This window comes from Euprymna scolopes, chromosome 31 (genome assembly GCF_053919585.1).
Source record: "Euprymna scolopes isolate OS-2025 chromosome 31, ASM5391958v1, whole genome shotgun sequence".
NCBI lineage: Eukaryota > Metazoa > Mollusca > Cephalopoda > Sepiida > Sepiolidae > Euprymna > Euprymna scolopes.
The window spans coordinates 31,282,430-31,302,530 of NC_136512.1; the positions used below are offsets into that span (position 1 = coordinate 31,282,430).

At 36.1% G+C, this 20,101-nt stretch overlaps 1 protein-coding gene across 4 annotated transcripts in view; it reads right to left on the reverse strand.

Moving 5' to 3' along the window:
* The window catches only part of LOC145255674 (integral membrane protein GPR137B-like), a 285,828-nt gene extending 266,557 nt beyond the window's left edge, over nt 1-19,271 (reverse strand). The window contains exon 1 of one of the 4 annotated variants that reach the window (XM_080114239.1): nt 18,767-19,271. The gene's annotated coding sequence lies outside the window, so the exon portion shown is untranslated. The remainder of the gene's footprint in view (nt 1-18,766) is intronic. The other 3 variants (XM_080114237.1, XM_080114238.1, XM_080114236.1) reach the window with 3 other exon arrangements.
* Between the last annotated feature and the right edge of the window lie 830 nt (nt 19,272-20,101).

Genomic DNA, 20,101 nt, shown 5'->3' on the forward strand with positions numbered 1-20,101 from the left:
GTCAATCGGTGCTTCTGCACTATCAGAACAAAATTTTGTGAACAATAAATTAAAAAAAAAAACAATGGTTTCTACTGATTTTTTTTGTCAATTCTAATAAATTACAATGTTAGTTTCCAAATTATGCAGTCGAAATTACCTGAATATTACTGAATTACTAAAAAAAAACAAAAAACATCTTTAATCGTGTTAGCAGATGAAAAACTGCGGGCATCTTGTTTTTATAAAATAAATCGAAACGAAAAATTACCTCTCTTTTGAACTCTCCCGTGTCTTACATAATCAAATACGATCGTTTTCTTCAAATTCTATTTTCTTTAATAAATAATTTTCTACCTCATCGATTTTCGGAATTTTTTTTGGATATAATCATCTTAAAAATACGAAGAATACGTAGATACCATTGTTTTCATGTGAAATTCAGTTTCACGATTTCAGAAACTTCGTTCTGTTAGTGTAGAAGCGCCAGTCAATCTATGTTTGGATACTTTTTCATGATAGTGTCGACTGATAGTCATTAATTTGATATTAGCTCAAATTGAAGTGTGTGGGGGTGGGATGGAGTCGTCTCCTTTTGAATAATTGGGGAAATCCATAATCGTATCAGGTTTCCCATTATAAATATAGTAAGAATTTAATGAAACCATTATTTGACTTTCTTTCTGAAGATAAAAAAATCCTTTTTATCAATGGAGTCGCAACTATTCTATTACATTTATTAATGATACTATAGTACTATTTTTTAATGTTGTATTCAATTTACTATACTATTTCAGATTAATTATTTTCAATGTTGAGTTCAGAAGGAAAAAGCCTATTATCTGTTCTGTTACGATACCATACTCCCAGGCATTATCTCCTCATTAGGGAGGTGAAGTATAATACGTGTTTGTGCGTCATGATACCAAACTCCTTTGAAATTATCCCCCTTGGGACATTGTCATAGGTTCATTAGGTCATTCTCCCAGGCATTATCTCATTCTTTTGAGATGCATGGCATTATATGTTTATTCATTGTCCATACTAACAAAAGAGGGAACATATTTTTGTTAGTATATTGCCAAAACTGCTGCAAAAAAATAAAAAAAGGTAGACTCCCTATACTGTGCTAGAAAATTACAATCATCAGAAAAGAACCTATATCTTTACAAAGCCACATCTAAGCTGATGCATCTACCACCAGTTTCTCACTTTTAGATAGGGTCCAAAAAACTGTCTTAAATGCAACAATTGCTGCACTGTCGGCCAACATATATCGCACCACTACAATATTGCATCCCTGTGTCTGTTTTACGGGAAATTTAATGGAATGTGCTCTGATAAACTCATAGAATTTGTTTCCCCCTCGACGTACATATCTCTGATTAAACTGACAGCAAAATCCAAACAATTCACTGTTGAGGTCATTAGATGCTAGAACTCTTTAATAGTTTCTTCTGTCAAAGTGATAGACTTTCGAATTCCCTCCCTGTTTCCTGCTTACCTAACTGTACTAACCAGCAGAAGTTTAAATGTAATGTGAACAGACATCTTGCTGCTACACTCCTCACATAGTCTATGGTAAAACCGATCCCAAATAGTCGCTCCTTACATTTCAAGTGGCAATATAGATAGGGAGCGGAGGAAAAAAAAGTTAGGGGGCAGAGGAAAAAAAAAAGATGGGGGCGGAGGAAAAAAAGATGGGGGGGGCAGAGGAAAAAAAGATGGGGGGGGGCAGAGGAAAAAAAGATGGGGGGCGGAGGAAAAAAAGATGGGGGCGGAGGAAAAAAAGATGGGGGCGGAGGAAAAAAAAGATGGGGTGGAGCGGAGAAAAAAGAAGATAGGGGCGGAGAAAAATCCCAAAACTCCATCATAACAAGTTTCAAGAAAAAATACACGATTAAACCCAGATCTCCAACTTCCAACATAGACCCCCACTACTCCTTCTTCAACATCAGGGGTCTACGTTCTAACCTTCCACACGTTGAAACCCAATTACAGGAGACTAAACCAGACCTATTATTTCTAAGCGAAACTAGCATTGGACAGACTATTTCCCTAGATGTGTTCGTAATTAATGGATACTCTTACTTAACTTCTAAATCTGACCCCCAAGATTGCCATGGGCATGGAATATGTGCCTATATTAAAGATGGTTTTCCATGTGGTAGGGACATCTCCAGAGAAGATCCTAACTTACCCTATATGTGCTTCCAGGTTGCACTTGCTCACACTGCGTTTATATTTACTCTCTATTGCCCCCACAACAGTGGAGTTACTATCTTTAAAAGCATATCTGCTTATCCTTCAGTTAACATTCACGTATGTGGAGACTTCAATGTTCATAATGTGGAATGGTTAACCCACTCAAACAGGACCAATGATGAGGAGAGGTTCTGTCATGATTTCTCCATTGCTTTCCATATGGTAGGGACATCTCTCAATTCAGATTGGTTGCGAACCCACCCGTGTGCCCGACACTGACGGCCAGTATGCAATTCTCCTAGATCTTTTTCTCACAACTTACCCTTAACTATGTTCAGTTTCTGTTCTGTCTCCTCTTGGATCTTCCAATCACTCTGTTGTATCAATTAAGATAAAAATGAAATGTAATGAGTCCTCAGACGTACCTCTACATCGTACAGTATATCGATATACTATGACTGACTAGGATAGCTTCCGTACATTTATATCAGATCTACCTCTGCGTTCCATGTTTAAAAAGGATGTGTCCTCTATAGTATCAAACCTGACCGAATGGTTAATTGTAGGTATAGACCGTTTCATACCCTCGAAAAATTTCCAGCAAAAACCTAACAGCCAGCCATGGTTCTCTCCAGAATGTGTTGCTACCATTGTGCACAAAAATCACTTTTTCAATTGCTTCCAACATAATAGATGTATTGAGACTAAAGCTGCTTTCAGGACTGCCAGCAACCATTGTAAGAAAGTAATAAAGAACGCAAGAGAGTTGTATGTGCAGTCTGTCAAGTCCAAAGTAGCTGAACAGCAGCTTGGTTCCCACCAGTTTTGGCAAATAGCAAACAGGATTCTGAACAGGAGCGTGTGCTCTATCCCAACTATCATCAATGCACCTGAGGTAATCCCGTCAGCATCAGACAAAGCCAAACTCTTTGCCAAGAACTTTGCAGCTAATTCCACCCTTTGTGACCAAGGCTGCCAACCCATAATATTTCCTCCTAAACACGGTATGTGATGTTGCCAAGCTAATTAAAAACCTTGATTCCAGTAAAGCAACCGGCCTTGACGGTATTCCAATTATAGTACTAAAAAAACTTCAACCAGAACTAGCACCCATACTTACAAAACTGTTTAAATGTTGTCTTAAGGAGAATTGCTTCCCATCACCCTGGAAAATCTCATCAGTATGCCCTGTATTTAAGAATTCAAGTGATCCCTCATCTCCCTCTAAGTACAGGCCAATAAGTCTCCTGTGTGTCATGAGTAAGTTGCTGGAATTTGTTAAGTAGAAAAGTAATCAACCATCTCAGCAAAAATAACCTTCTTAGTGACACACAATATGGTTTCTGTTCTGCTAGATCTACAGCAGATGTGCTTACAGTTATATTTCATAGGATTAGCGAATCTCTCAACAGAGACAACCTTTCTAGGACACTTGCTCTTGACATATCGAAGGCCTTTGATCGGGTATGGCATAAAGATTTACTTCACAAGATCTCCAGCTATGGTATAGCTAGAAATGTCCTCAATTATAAAATCATTTCTCTCTGGTAGGTTCATAAGAGTAGTAGTTGATGGGCAGAAATAAGAAGCTCACAGTATTAATGCTGAAGTCCTTCAGGGGTCCATCCTGGGCCCAACTCTTTTCCTGATCTACATTAATGATCTTCCAAATCACATCCTTCCATCATTCATGGACATTTATGCTGATTACATCACCATCTATGATAGCACATCTAAAACTGTAAACGACCAAGTTCTCTCAGATACTCTCTCCTCTGATCTTGGCCACGTGGAAAGGAGTGGCTGGTTACTTTTAATGAATCTCAAACCAAGCTTTTATCTTTACATCATCAACGCTCTAATTCCCATCTGGCATCAATTGAAATTAATGGCTCTCGTCTTGGGGAGGCCTCATGTTTTGACAAGCTTCTGGGCTTGACATTTACTCCTGATCTGAAATGGAACACGTACATCAAATCTGTTGCCAAGGCCGCTGGAAAAATGGAGGGATCCTTCTATCAATCCAGTAGATATCTCCCTGCTGATGCAATTCTTTATCTATATAAGAGCCAGGTGCATCCAAGGATGGAGTACTGTTGCCACATTTGGGCAGGAGCTGCTAGAAAGGATTTGTCCTGCCTTGACAGAGTTTAAAATAGACTTCGTAGTCTCGTGGGAGATGTCCTTTTCTCTTCCCTGCAACCTCTATCTCACAGAAGAGATGTTGCGAGTTCGTCTCTGCTTTATCATTATTTTCGTGGCAAGTGTTCGACTGAGCTTCAATCTATGGTCCCCCACCTCGCCAAACTTTCACAAGAAACACTCATCAAGCTGAAAACACTTAATAATTCCCCCCCACTCTTTATCTGTGGCTAAACCTAAACGTAGATCCTATGAACAAAGCTTCTTTCTTAGAAGTGCACACCTGTGGAACTGTCTTCTACAATCTGATTGTCTTCAAGTTCAATGTAAACAAGTTTTTGAGGAGCCATTCCACTTAAGCTAACAAATTTACGGAATTTCCATTGCTAATGATTACTATATTGTCCAATTGACTACTGTACACTCTTAACCCTTATCCTCGAGTGGTCTCTGGGCCTTGATAAGTGATGATGCCTATGTAAAAAAACAATATAGGGTCTGAGAAAAAAAGAAGATGGGGGGGGCAGAGAAAAAAAAAGAAGATGGGGGCAGAGAAAAAAAAAGAAGATGAGGGCAGAGAAAAAAAGAAGATGAGGGCAGAGAAAAAAAGAAGATGGGGGGGGGGGGCAGAGAAAAAAAGAAGATGGGGGGGGGGCAGAGAAAAAAAGAAGATGGGGGGGGGCAGAGAAAAAAAGAAGATGGGGGCAGAGAAAAAAAGAAGATGAGGGCAGAGAAAAAAAGAAGATGGGGGCAGAGAAAAAAAGAAGATGGGGGCAGAGAAAAAAAGAAGATGGGGGCAGAGAAAAAAAGAAGATGGGGGCAGAGAAAAAAAGAAGATGGGGGCAGAGAAAAAAAGAAGATGGGGGCAGAGAAAAAAATAGAAGATGGGGGCAGAGAAAAAAAAAGAAGATGAGGGCAGAGAAAAAAAGAAGATGGGGACAGAGAAAAAAAAAGAAGATGGGGGGGGCAGAGAAAAAAAGAAGATGGGGGGGGGCAGAGAAAAAAGAAGATGGGGGCAGAGAAAAAAAGAAGATGAGGGCAGAGAAAAAAAGAAGATGGGGACAGAGAAAAAAAAAGAAGATGAGGGCAGAGAAAAAAAGAAGATGGGGGCAGAGAAAAAAAGAAGATGGGGGCAGAGAAAAAAAGAAGATGGGGGCAGAGAAAAAAAGAAGATGGGGGCAGAGAAAAAAAGAAGATGGGGGCAGAGAAAAAAAGAAGATGGGGGCAGAGAAAAAAAGAAGATGGGGGCAGAGAAAAAAAGAAGATGGGGGCAGAGAAAAAAAAAGAAGATGGGGGCAGAGAAAAAAAAAGAAGATGGGGGCAGAGAAAAAAAAAGAAGATGAGGGCAGAGAAAAAAAGAAGATGGGGGCAGAGAAAAAAAAAGAAGATGAGGGCAGAGAAAAAAAGAAGATGGGGGGGCCAGAGAAAAAAAGAAGATGGGGGCAGAGAAAAAAAGAAGATGAGGGCAGAGAAAAAAAGAAGATGGGGGCAGAGAAAAAAAGAAGATGGGGGTAGAGAAAAAAAGAAGATGGGGGCAGAGAAAAAAAGAAGATGGGGGCAGAGAAAAAAAGAAGATGGGGCAGAGAAAAAAAGAAGATGGGGGCAGAGAAAAAAAGAAAAGAGAGTTTGACAGAGATTTCAGACTTTGACAAGATACAGTTGAAGAAGGTCAGAGGTTACATTAGACTAACACTCAAGTTGAGAACATTAATCCATATTAGCAATCCTCATCTAGAAAATTTAAAAGCTATTGAAGTTGTGAAGTTTTATTACCTTGTTGATACCACTGGAGCACAGGATGGTGCAGGTGCTAGTGTGACTGTAAGAACTAGATGTGGATAGAGCAAATTGATGACACTTTTGTCATTACTAATCAGCAGACTATTACCATTGTCAACCATAGGCATGTGTTATGATAATGTACGGAAGTGGAACCTGGCCAGTGAGAGTTGAGGACATGCGTTGCATTAAAAGAAATGATATGAGAATGGTACAGTGGATGTGAAATTCAAGTCTTGATGACTTTTTGATGACCTCAGAGGAAGATTAAATCTTGACAGCATAAGGAGATGCATACAGAAGAGTGGACTTTGATGGCATGGCCAGGTTGTAAGAATAAATGAAAGTTCTTGGATCAGTAGACGTAGAACAGTTGAGGTGGCAGGTTTGGCACACAGGGGAAGGAAAAGGAACCCCGAGGAAAAGAGGGATAAATAAGTTAATTTGAAAGTCAGTCTCGTAAAGCCGTCCAACACATGCCAGCGTGTAAAATGGACACAATGAGAATGTAGTTACAAAATAGCATCTGAAGATTTTCTTTTCGTTTTCTTTATAAAATACTTTACCAAAGTATTGGAAGCAGATTAACACAGGCGCAGATATTTTATGAGGCAACGTTATTTACTTGAGTCTGCCTTGGGATTTATTGATAAAATATTCAACCATAGTTTTACGTCACCAGTTATGGTGGCAGTTTGATTTATATTCAGTCTGTCTGGGCATGAGATATACTCAATCGTGATATGGATAATGATAAATAATATATATACAATTATATAACTGGGACCGTCTGGTCATCCTTGCTTGTTTGCTGGAATCTGCTCTTCAACAATCGGGATGACAGGTGAATTTATATATACGTTCGCCTGATATCACCATTTCAACCATTCATAAACTACATTTAACAACATGCCAACGAATGGATGGACTAAGATACTTACAGGCTTTAAAAGCGGGCGAATAAAAGATATATCTGCTTTACTTAAAAAATGCTAGTTTTATTTTTGGTGCCTTTAACCCTACCCCACTCTTTTTGCTGATGAGGAGACTGTTTTATAAAATCAAATGATACAATTATTGTTCAAGATGTATTGTCTATTTCAATAAAAAACATCATCTCTGAAACGAGCGTACAATTTGATTTTTCCTTTTGAAACCGATTTTTAATTATCAATCATTTTACTCAATATGAAAATAGCTCTAGGATATCTATGCCTATCGAGCTTATTATAGATCTACATTACAACGAGCACTGTTTTCTTTTAATAGTATTAATACATTTACTAATTCATTAAAATAAACTCCGCTATTTAGAGAGTTGGTCTAATTCCCTCAACATATATTTACTATAATAATTAATAAATATCTACAGACACTAGTGTTTCATCCTTTTGGGAATCATCAGTAAAGGGTGTCATGATTAACACTAGTCGATAGATTCGAACCTGGCGACAGAAGTCATCTCTGGATTCATTAGCAAGGACCTAATCCATTCGGCTACCATTAACTGTAAGAAATACTGTTGAAATTTAAACATTTATTTTTTTTTAAACACTTATATATATATATGCACGCATATAGGCATGGCTTAGAGGATAAGGAATGAGGGTGGAGAGATGTAGGTTTTGGTTCAGATTCTAGCTGATGGCACCCAAGTCAGATTTTTAGTTTTGATCTCACTTCTATATATTAGGATCAATATAATAATTAATAGAGAATTGTTTATGATAATAACTAGGGCAAAGACAACAGTATATTCTTTTCATTGTTTTTACTCTCGAGTATATATACGACAAAGTTAGACACAATCAACCGAAAACCATGTCACTCAACATAAAAAACATAAAAGATATCAATGGATATATACCTGAGAATCAAAGCAAGGAAAAGAATATGCTGTTGTCATAGCCCTAATAATAACTATGTAATCTGATGAATTAAAATATCATATTTAAGCATATCTTATGACCGGCCAATGCGGGGCGACCTGCTAGTATATATTTTCTCTCTTATATAAAGAGGTGTGTGTGTGTGCGTGTGCGTGCATGCACGAGTTTATTCCCTATGGATTCGGAAACGGCTGGGCCAAATTTTTTGACAATTCACATGAAAATACTTTATATATCTGGGAGTGTTCTTATGTATGTTTTGTCTTGGAATTCATCTGATAAGTATCAAAATTGATAATAAAAGAAAATCTGATTTTGATCCAAGATTACACTTTTACGCCGTCTTACATCATAATTGCATTTTTAGAAGTTTTATCACTGCACAAACAGAAGGGCCCAACGTATAAAATCAACAGTAAATTCTTTGATATGACAGAGGCGCGTTCGAAAGAAATGATTTTGTTTAGGACACAACTAAACCATGATACTTGACTTTTGCATTTTACACTTTTAATTTAAGCCATTATATAAAAATAATTTGATAAAATCAACAGGTTCTTTCCACCTGCAATGTAAGCTACAACGTATTATGGACTTAGTTATTGACAGAGGGCATGTGAAGTTTCCTCCCAGTGCACCACAGTGGGTCCCAGACTAGAGCAGGCAATCAATCAATTTGATTGAATAATGGACAATTCCACCGATTTTAATGAAATTATGGAATGGATCATTCATTGATCCTCATTCAATCCCGGGCAACGTTTGGTTTCCCTACTAGTGTATATATATATATATATATATATATATATATATATATATATATATATTACTATTTCATTTAATCACATAAATTGATAAAAAGGAATTTTTTGCATAAATTTTCAGTATTTACTTCAACAACGCTCAATACATAAGTAGAGGTAGGTAGTAATGCCTGACGAATTCTCATAAGGATGAAACACGGAATATCCTATATAGCTTAATTGCCATACATATATATATATATATATATATATATATATATATATATATATATATTATATTATATACATACATATATATAAACATCACACTTTGGGGTAACTGCGCCAACTAAAAAAAAAAGTACTCTATATATGCGTGGTTGCCAAAAGAGCACTTTTAGCTACTTGGTGCAATTACCCCAAAGTACTGTGTGTGTGTGTGTGTGTGTGTATGTATATATATATATATATATATATATATATATATATATATATCACTGACTTTACCCTTGTCTGTGTGTGCAGAAGAGTCACTACAAAATTACTGTCAATTTTTGGTCTACATATATAGAACAAAGGGTCAAAATAAAAAGAAATTGGAACTTGGTAGGTGTAAGTCAATTAAACGTGTTATTTCTACACATGTGCAAATAAACATTTATATCTTTTACGCTATTTAAATTTTTTTTATGCATATGGACTTGGCTCATATCTAACAAATAATGCTGGAGAGCTATACGTTACAGTTTTGATTCTAGCTGAGGGTATCCAAGTGATTTTTTAACTTTTATAATCACTACTACAGTACAATATAATAACGCTAAATACAGAGCGTTTGTGGCCATTTTTATATGCACAATGGCACAAAAACATCCATTTCTGATCTTTTTATCTCATAAGGTAGGTTTTTTTTTTTTTTTTTTTGTAAAATCATCACTTTCAAGTACTTCGCAGAGAATCTTAGTGATGCGAGTGATGAACATGAGATTCCATCAGGATATTTCAGTGATGGAGAAACGTTTTAAAGTAAAATGGAACCTTGGCATGCTGCAGAATACTGCTGAAATATAAAAAAAGGGAGGATGACAATTAACACAGAGGACAAATGCGTTTCAACTGCCAATTCTGTGTTTGTTATTCATAACCAATAATAAAATATGATTTATAGAATTTCAAATTATCCGACCAACTCCTTATTCCAATATTAAGTAATAATTGGAGTCAGGTTTTAAAAAATATGACTGATTCTTATTCGAAGCAGTCTTATGAGTGTAACTTCAGCTACTAGAATTCAAAACATTCTGATTCGGATTTTGACCAAATCTCTTTTTATAGAATTAGGGACAGTTTTTTTGTTTTTTTTCAAAATTGTCAATTTTGAGAATTTTGCAGAGAATCTTAGTGATGCGAGTGTTGAACATGATGAGAGATTCCAGTACGATATAATAATGCTTAAAAAAAAAATACAGAGCGTCTGTGGCCATTTTTATATGCACAATGGCACGAAAACATCCATTTCTGATCATTTTGTCTCATAAAAGGTACTGTTCATTTTTGTAAAATCATCACTTTCAAGTACTTTGCAGAGAATCTCAGCGATGCGAGTGATGAACATGAGAGATTCCATCACGATATTTCAGTGATGGAGAAACATTTAAAAAAAAAAAAAGAAAAAAAAAAAGAAAAAAAAAGGGAACCTGGCATGTTGGCAGAATACTGCTTGAATGTAAAAAGGGAGGATGACACACGACACAAAAGAGTTAAGCAGGTAAATTCTGTGTTGATCAATAATAATAAAAAAATAATAATAAAAAAATGATTTATAGTACATGAAAACGGTGCCTAATCTAAAGAAATCAAGGTCAGATTTGATATTAGGATATTTTATTACACTGAAACAAATCTTATTTGGCACATACTTTTTTAACCTGAAATTTGTTGAACTGTCTAATCAATATAGAATAATGAAATCTGCATGAATAAAGCCAATTCTTTTTTTTTTTTTTACAAGGGTGTCACCACTTATCAAGGCCCAGAGGCCACTCAAGGATAAGGGTTAATAGGTATACATTAGTCATTGTGATTTTAGCATAGTAAACAGTGGGAATTTTGAAACTTGGATTACTTAGGGGGACGATTCAATTAGAACTTGTTCACATTGGACTTTTTCTTTTTTTTTTTTTCATAGGTATCAACTCATTATCAAGGTCAAAGAGACAACTCAAGGATAAGGGTTAAAGAGTGTACAGTAGAAATTGGACAATATAATAATCATTAGTAATGAAAATTTGTTAAATTTGATAACTTATATGGAACGGCTCATCAAGAACTTATTTACGTTAGACTTGAAGACAACCATATTGTAGTCAGCCGGAAAGCAGGAAAACGGAAGACAATTCCACAGGCGTGCAGTTCTAATAAAAATGCTTTGTTCATGGAATCTATGTTTAGGTTTAGGCACAGATAAAGAGTGGGGGGAATTATTGATAGTGTTTACAACTAGACGAGTGTTTCTTGTGAAAGTTTTGCGAGGGGGGACCATAGATTGAAGCTCAGTGGAACACTTTCCATGAAAATAACGATACATCAGAGACAAACTCGCAACATCTCTTCTGTGAGATAGAGGTTGCAAGGAAGAGAAAAGGACATCTCCTACGAGGCTACGAAGTCTATTTTGAACTCTATCAAGGCAGGCCAAGTCCTTTCTAGCAGCTCCTGCCCAGATGTGGCTATTATTATATTATTATTGATTATTATATTGTACCCAATGTATAATGATTTCAAAAGAAAAAAAAGAAAAAAAAAAGAAAAAAGAAAAAAGAAAAAAAGAAAAAAGAAAAAAAGAAAAAAGAAAAAAGAAAAAAAGAAAAAAAGAAAAAAAGGAAAAAAGAACTTTGGTGCCATCAACTAGAATTGAAACCAAACGTAGCTCCCTAGTGTTATTTGTTACCATCTGAGCTAAATCTACACGGATATCAAAGCATAAAAATTAGCAGCAGTTAAACGTATAAATGTATATATGTACGTGTAGAAGTAACACGTTTCGTAGACTTATGCCTGCAAAGTTCCAATTTTGACTCCTTAACAGCTATTTTTACCGGCTAAAAAAACAAATCGAATTTGTTACACAGTTCTGAATCCTCTATATATTGTTTCAAGTTCGTAGACTAAAAATTGACAGAGTAGTGATAGATAGATTGCAGTTCTATCAATTTTATTGCTACTATTCTGAAGCAGACAAAGCAATCATCTTTGCATTTTTTTTTTTTTTTAATGTGGGAACCACTACTTATGAAGTCCCGAATGCCACTCGAGGATAAGGGTTAATGAATGTAAGTAGTGTAGTAAACTTTAATGATATAAATTGGGTAGAATTTGATTATTTATGGGGACGGCTCAACAAGAATTTGTTTACATTGGATTTGAAAGCTACCATGTTATATTCCACCGAGAAGCAGGCCAGCGGAACAGTGTTCAGCAAGCAGGCAGTTCTAGGAAAAAAAAATCTTTGTTCATGGCATCATTTAGATTTAGGCACAGATAAAGAGTGGGGGAAATCGTATATAGTAGTTGTAGCTAGTCTAGTGTTTCTTGTGAAAGTTTGGCAAGGGGGAACTATAGTACGTTCTAAGGGAGATGATCCAGACAGTTTATCATAATATCTTTCTCAATAAAAGACTGTCACTCGTTCTGTTAAGCATAATTTTGAAATTGCAAAAGTCATAACTTGATTACTTTAAATGAGTGCTTTATGCTAAACTGATGGTTGAAGATGGTTAAATTTGTGCATTAAATACGAATCCTCATCAAACAGATATTATAATACTTAGTTCGCTGCACCTTGTCATAATTAAAGGTCCATATAAAACTTCAGCCTGATCAGCTAAGTAGTTTCTAAGAAGCGGAATAGATAGATAAACAGAGACACTAATATAACATACATGTTCATTATTGAATTTCATGGGCCTCTCCCACTGAATTTATGTGAACACCCTACCCACTAAGTAACATTTTATTTAATTTTGAAATAAAATTTTTAGATGTATACACTGCAATATACTTAAAAAAAAATTTTTTTTATATATATTTTTTTTTTTAACTAAAAACAATATTAGTTCTACTCCATGAATTTTCGTAATTTTTAGACATATAACTATTTTTGGCATGAAAATTAAGTATTATCGTTGGTCTCCAGACGAAAGGAGGGATGGACCTGTTCCGGAGCGCGGTCGTCCGGAGACAATCGACCCAACAACTAATAAGGTAGACACGGGCAAAAAGTAAACAGAAAAAAGGCAAAGAAGAATGACAGACACAGGTTATTTGGTTAAAAACAAGGGTTCGCCTTTTATTTGAAAAGGAAGTGAAAAATCGTATGATCTGGATGCTGGTCGCCTGGAAGGTCGCACATCACTGGAGGCCTGGAACGGGTACTCTAGATGTAGTGTGGTTCAGGGTTGCTTGCTGGGTCTGAAACTATCGGCTGGATATCAGGGCGATCCTGAACGGACGGTGGACACTGAGAACATGGGGGTCAGTGTTAAGGAACGGACGACACTGAGAATGGAGGATCAGTGTAAAGGAAAAGGGCAGTCAGTAGGAGGCCAGGTGCGAGCGAGGTAGCAGACCGGAGGTGCGAGCGAGGTAGCAGACTGGAGGTGCGAGCGAGGTAGCAGACCGGAGGTGCGAGCGAGGTAGCAGACCGGAGGTGCGAGCGAGGTAGCAGACCGGAGGTGCGAGCGAGGTAGCAGACCGGAGGAGCGAGCGAGGTAGCAGACCGGAGGAGCGAGCGAGGTAGCAGACCGGAGGTGCGAGCGAGGTAGCAGACCGGAGGAGCGAGCGAGGTAGTAGACTAGAGGAGCGAGCGAGGTAGTAGACTAGAGGAGCGAGGTGAAAGCGAGGTTGCAGGCTGGAGGATGCTGGAGGCACTGAAGTGATCTGGAGGCACCAAGGGCTGGAAGGCTGCGGGAATGAGCAGGAAGCCGCTGGGGTGAGCTGGAAGCACTGAAGACTGGGAGTGAAGTTCGCTGCTGGTGGGTCTTAGGAGGCAAGGGCTGTTTGAACTGTTTGAACTGCTGCTGCTGGAATCCTTCAGCAGGTGAATTCGATCCAAGTGACTGGTAGTGTCAATCGTCACTTTGGGAGCCTCTTCCTACTCCCCGGCCGGGCATGGCGCCTGGCAAAAACTCATCTGATGAGCTGAGGCTGGCTGTATTCATTTGGATAGCCTGATGTTAGTGATGTTGCTCCCAATAAAACAAACAAGCAACTTTAATTCTAGAACGAAATTTATGTAATGAAAAGTAGATTTTGAATGTGTTGATTCCATTGAAATTAATTTCATCTAAATTGTAAAAAGTCAATCGCCTATTTTGTTGGTGTTTTGTTGATATATTTAAATTCCGATGTGTAGCGAAATCGATGATGAAAAGAGAAAGGAGAGGTGAATGTATTCACTGAACCCGGATATTGTTCATACGTTAGCTCACGTTTAGCCAATCGCGTCCTTTAAGTGAAGAGAAACAACGGGGGCGAAGAGAGAAAGAAAGAATGGAGGCGGTGATTTTGAAATCGCGACAGACCTGTAAATTCATCCTTGTCCGTTCGTCCGTTTGTCTGTCTGCACTTTTCTCAATAACTACGCCTTGGAATTTAAAATTTTTTTGCACAAACATTAAACATTATATGAGTAAAAAAGTAACAGATTTTCTGGAAAAACTCCGGTTGCCTCCCTAGGGTGTCTTTCGGGTTAAATGGCTAAAATTGACACTTTTGTGCTTATTAAAAAAATTGATGCCTTGGATTTTACTTCACGATAACTCTTTAGTGTGCTCCAAGGGCTCTTTTAGGGCTAATAAAAACACTCCATTTTTGGGACTATTTTACCATATTTATCCAAAATTTTCTGTGTATGTTTATTTAGCAGTTTTGCATGGTGCTGAACTCAAATTTAAATATGTTAAGGCCTTGGGAACTTTTGGGGCTAAATGGGTGTGTGTGTGTGTGTGTGTGTGTGTGTGTGTGTGTGTGCAAATGATGGACTTAGTCATTTCTATTTCTTTTTGTATGGTACAGAACTGGATTCAAATATGGTAAGACCTAAACTGCACCGTTTGTTCATTTTCATCAGGATTTGACGCCCCCTGGGGACTTTGGGAGCTAAATGTGTGTGTGTGTGGGGGGGGGGGAGGGGACAAATGCTGAACTTAGTCATTTTTGGTAAATTTTCACGACGTGCCCCAGCTTATTATAAACACCCCAACCTCCCCATGTTAAGAACGGCTTTCGAGGTGGGGAGGTGTTTATTCCGGAAGCCGTTCTTAACACGGGGTGGTTGAGGGTGTTAATACTATGCTGGGGCAGGTCGTATAAACTGACCCATTTTTTTTATGCCTCGTTCACTGTGCGTACACGGAGGATCACGTTTCACTTGTTTTGGCTTAAATAAATAAATAAATAAATAAAGTAAAATAAATATGTCGACTATTTTGACAAGCACCCCCCATTTCTAACATGTAAACAAAAAAAGGGCATAACTATTAAAGACATCCCGGGGAGAAAAAAAGTGATTAAAGAGAAAATGTCAACACAAAATCGTGTTTATGTTTTCCGCTTACGTCAGAGTTAAGACCAAAAATAAACAGATCGCAGAGACTTTGTAATAATAAATAAATAAATAAAGGAGGGTGAACACTGATGGTGGCTTCTTAATCACCGGCAAAAACATGTAATCCACACTAAATCCGCTTGTTAATCACCAAATTTATTACGTTAACTCATAACCATAGTAAAACTAAGTTTACAAGTGCCCCCCCCCCCAGTTTCCAAGGTTGAGGCGAATTGACGTAATTTTGAAAAAAAAAAAAAAAAAAAAAATCCACCCACTTTTTGTGATAAGTTAAAAATTCGGTTATGTTTTGTTTGCAAAAAATTATCACTGATTAAATTGACTGATAAAGTTTTTCAATTTGTTGAATTAATAAAGCTCATTTAAAAGTACCTTCCCCTCCCTTTCTCTTGATTAGCAGGACATCAAGTCATATATATATATATAAGTGAAAGTGTTTGTGTGTACATTTCCCGACGCAATAACAGTCAATTTTCAGTCTACAGACTCGAAATTTGATGTACAGGGTACTGAGATTTGGAAAAGTCTTTGCAATCCGTTTTCGGCCAAAAATTTGGCTGTTAAGGGGTCAAAGTTCAACGTTTTGACCTTTGAGAACTCTACCAAACTTCTCCGCCAATTTTGGGTATAAACAATTGAAATTTTAGATATAGGTTCCTACGACATGGATCTAACTGAATAACTTGATTTGAGCCCAAAACAAATGTTAAGGGGTCATAATAGGGGTCAAAGTTAAAAAAAATTGATCTCTGCGGTCTCTACCAAATTACTCAGACAATTTCTGGTCTAAACATTTGAAATTTTACATAAAGGGTATTCAGAGATAGGGCAAGCTTTTTAATCGGTTTGGGTCAAAAATTTGAGCCACCAATATATAAATGTATGTTTGCATGTCTGCCTAAACTTTTGACAGAGGAGACGGATTTTCACAAGATTAGTATCGTTTTGAAGCTCAACCCTTCAGACGACAAATATCGAAAAATTGGCTTAATTTCTTTACCCTCAACTGGGCACTTTTCAACAGGGAGGGGTCGCTTTTTTCGCCGATATTTTCTAAAGTCTTCCTACTACCACTTTTTTTTTTTTTGCTCAACACACCTCCAAACACCTCGGCAACGCCAGGCACCCATGCTAGTTTATATATATATATATATATATATTCCTGATTTTTATTCAATTACCGATACCATACAAATTTCCCAATTCCGATTCTTTATAAATCTATAAATATTTAACTATAGGGTTGTTATTTTTTTCCCGTTACCGTAAAATAATAATAAAAAAAAACACGCACACAAGTCAAATGTGTATCTCAAACGTAATATATATATAAAATAAAACAATGACAAAAAAAACTTATGGGGGCTGATGACAGGACCACACATGATTTTAGCTGTGCTGGTAGTTAAAATTCAATCAATATTTGTTATTTTAATGTTACTACCAGTAGTGGGAGATTTTGTTTAAAAATAAATAAAATAAAAGGAAATAATCGTTTTTGGCATCTGAAAATAGGCACACATTTTTCCGATTCCGATACCCTAAAAAGTTCCAATTTTTCTTATTCATCATAACAGTACGTACCACTAACACTAATATATATATATATATATATATATATATATATATATATATATATATATATATATATATATATATATATGTTGTTATTCATTTACTTGTATTATAATAATATAACATCGTCCCCTAAATCACCTTCTTAAAAAAAAAAAAAATAAATAAAAAAAAAAATAATAATTTTAATGCGAAGTTTCTGAAAAACCTGACGGGAACAATTTGTTAAAAATAAACTAGAGTACAAAATAAATTAAAAAAATATATACAAAATGAAATAAAATTTAGTGTGGGGATCAGCCAGTACCGTAACGGAAAATGAACCAGGAACCACTCATTTCAGAGTCATTCAAGATTTAGAGTAGAAGTTACCTAAATTTCTTTCTACTAACCTTAAGTCCGAGTGGTAAGATCGTAAAACGGTACATAAAAGTTCCTCATCCCTCCCCCAAATCGCACAGTACGCCCCCCCCCCCCAATTAACTGCTCTAAAACACTAGAATGGTCAGGAAATAGGTGGTACTGCTCAATGACTATTTTAGGCTAAATTCATGTGTGAAATTAATCCCCCTCCCACTCGATTCGAATTCTTTTTGGGGAGGAGGATCTTTTAGCCAAGTTTCCCATGCAATTACATAAAAAAAAAAAATTAAAAAAAAAAAAATAGAATCTCACTAGAAGAAGCGGATACCACAATCATAACCCAAAATATATTAAAGTTGATTTCTAAAAATAAACCGAAATTGTCAACACTTTCTAGGATTTCCGGTTTGACGGGATTGTTTTGTTTATTTTGATTTTGGTCTGCGATCCAAATGTAGATATTCTCTCGAGTATTACCTTCTCATTTAGGAGGCTGAATCGTCAGTGTTTAGGTATTCGCATTCGTGAGGTAGTGCCAACAAGACTATTAAGTTTTATTTCTATATCCAATACAAAAATGACCATTCGCGCGCGGGGGGGGGGATTTTCGCACATTTAAAAACTGACCTTGTATTTAAATTTGATTTCGTATGAAAGAGGGAGAGTAAATGTGAACGAGAGGAAGAGAGTGCATTAAGTGTAGTATCTGTTTGGTATCAGGAAGTTATATCGCTTGAGCATTATTTCCTTTCGGACAGAATGTGATATGAGTTTATGAGCCCGATGCTATTATTCACGAGCGAGTGTTGACGGGACCGTCAAACATGAAGTTTGTTATTAAATACAGAGTGAATCTGGTGAAATTGTGGAAACGGAGAGAACAGGACTGGTATCGACAAAAAAAAAAAAAAAAAAAAAAAGTCTCTAATTGCGATTTACGGAACAGACCGGAAATGGCTTAAGCAGATCACGTTTTGAAAACAAATGCAAAGAACACAGATGACACAAAAGCATACGGATGCAAAATCAAGTTTAGCATATAAAGGGTTAGGATAGGGTTAAAAAAAAAAAAAAAATAATTCCGAAAGCCGTTTTTAACATGGGGAGGTTGGGGATGTCTATTCCGAAAGTCGTTCTTAGGGGAGGAGTAATTCTCGTTCAGGTCCGCCAATGAAAGTACAGACTATTTGCAAAATACCATACCCTCCCCATGCTAAGAATAGTTTTCTAAATAACATTATTTCAGCACCGTAAGTGTAAGTACCTGCAAAAAAATAATTAAGTATAATGCGAAATTTTTATCTGACACATTTTTTTTTGCTGCCGACTTCGAGTCGCCTATTATTCTGCATCCCCAAAACTATAGAACATTAAAATACCCGATGGAGGTGGGAAAAGGGACGGCAATAAATAAACATAAAATAAATTAATTAAAAAAAAAAAAAAAATTAGTAAATAAATACCTTTATTTTCTGTTCGTCGATTTTTTTTCACTCTTTTTTGTTTTGTTTTGTTTTTTCCAGCCAAGTTATAAGGAAATAAGTTTGCGTTAACTTATCCGTATTGTGTAGAAGTGGAGCACTGTGGCAAAAGTTCACCAAAAATGCCATCATACAAGAAGGATTCCGACATTTTGATTTTAATTTAGTTAATCTGCTTTTAAATAAATTAAATAAATAAATACAAACAAACAAACAAAAAAATCAGTTTGTAAACGAAACGAAAAAGTTTACTTGTTCCGCGGTCTAAAAAAAAAGTTTTAAAAGTATGTAAACTTTCTTTTATCTTTTTCTCTAAAGTCTACACAATAAAATAATTTATATATATATTATTTTAACTTGGCGATGGAGATATTTAAACGATTTCAAAACTAGAACGAGCTCCTCGTTTAACCTACGACTAGTCATTAAAAATGACAACTTAGTAGGATGATAAATCAACGACCACTTTCGTTTATTTATTTAAAGGAATGGGAGGAGGAGACATTGAACCGGGTTAAGACACGACCTCCTTAAAGCAGGCCTGTTCACTGAAAAATGACGTTTTGCATGTGGTAAGTAAACAAGATGTGTCCAACTGACTATCGATAACGATTGAAAACTACAAAAACAAAACAACAACAACAACAAAAAATATATATATAAGAAAACTTTTAATAATGCATTTAGAAAGAGAAAAATAAGGAACACGATTTATACTGAAACTTAACTTGGTGCGTGTGCACTTATTAAACCGCGCTATTTTCGAATAGTATTTTCAAATTAAATTAAAGTTTCACGATATCTTTTTTTTATTATTAAATTGTTAGATGAAAGTACAGAACAGTTACAAAACACCCTCCTCTCCCCATGTTAAGAATGACTTTCTAAATAATGACGTTATTATTTCAGCACGCTTCAATAAATGTATAAATACCCTTAACTTTATTCGATACTTGTTATGGCAACATAAACTATCAGAAATATACTAACTGAACAAGTAAAAAAAAAAAAGTTAAACATGTATAGTGTGAATTAAAGTTGCATTTTTTTTCAAATATAATTTAATAAACAATTATGACACTTGTACAGTTTAATCAAGACATTAAAACATGAAAATACCGAAAAAAGATTATATTGCATGTACCCGTCATGGAACGAAGTTCCCCGAAAAAAAAAAAATTCACTTAATTTCATCGAGTATTTTTTTTTTTTTTTTTTTACAGCGAAAAAAAACAAACAAAAAAAACCAATTTGTTATGATACCGAGCGAAAGGTTCGATTTTTAGGAAGAAAAGCTAGAATTAAAGATGGGGAGGG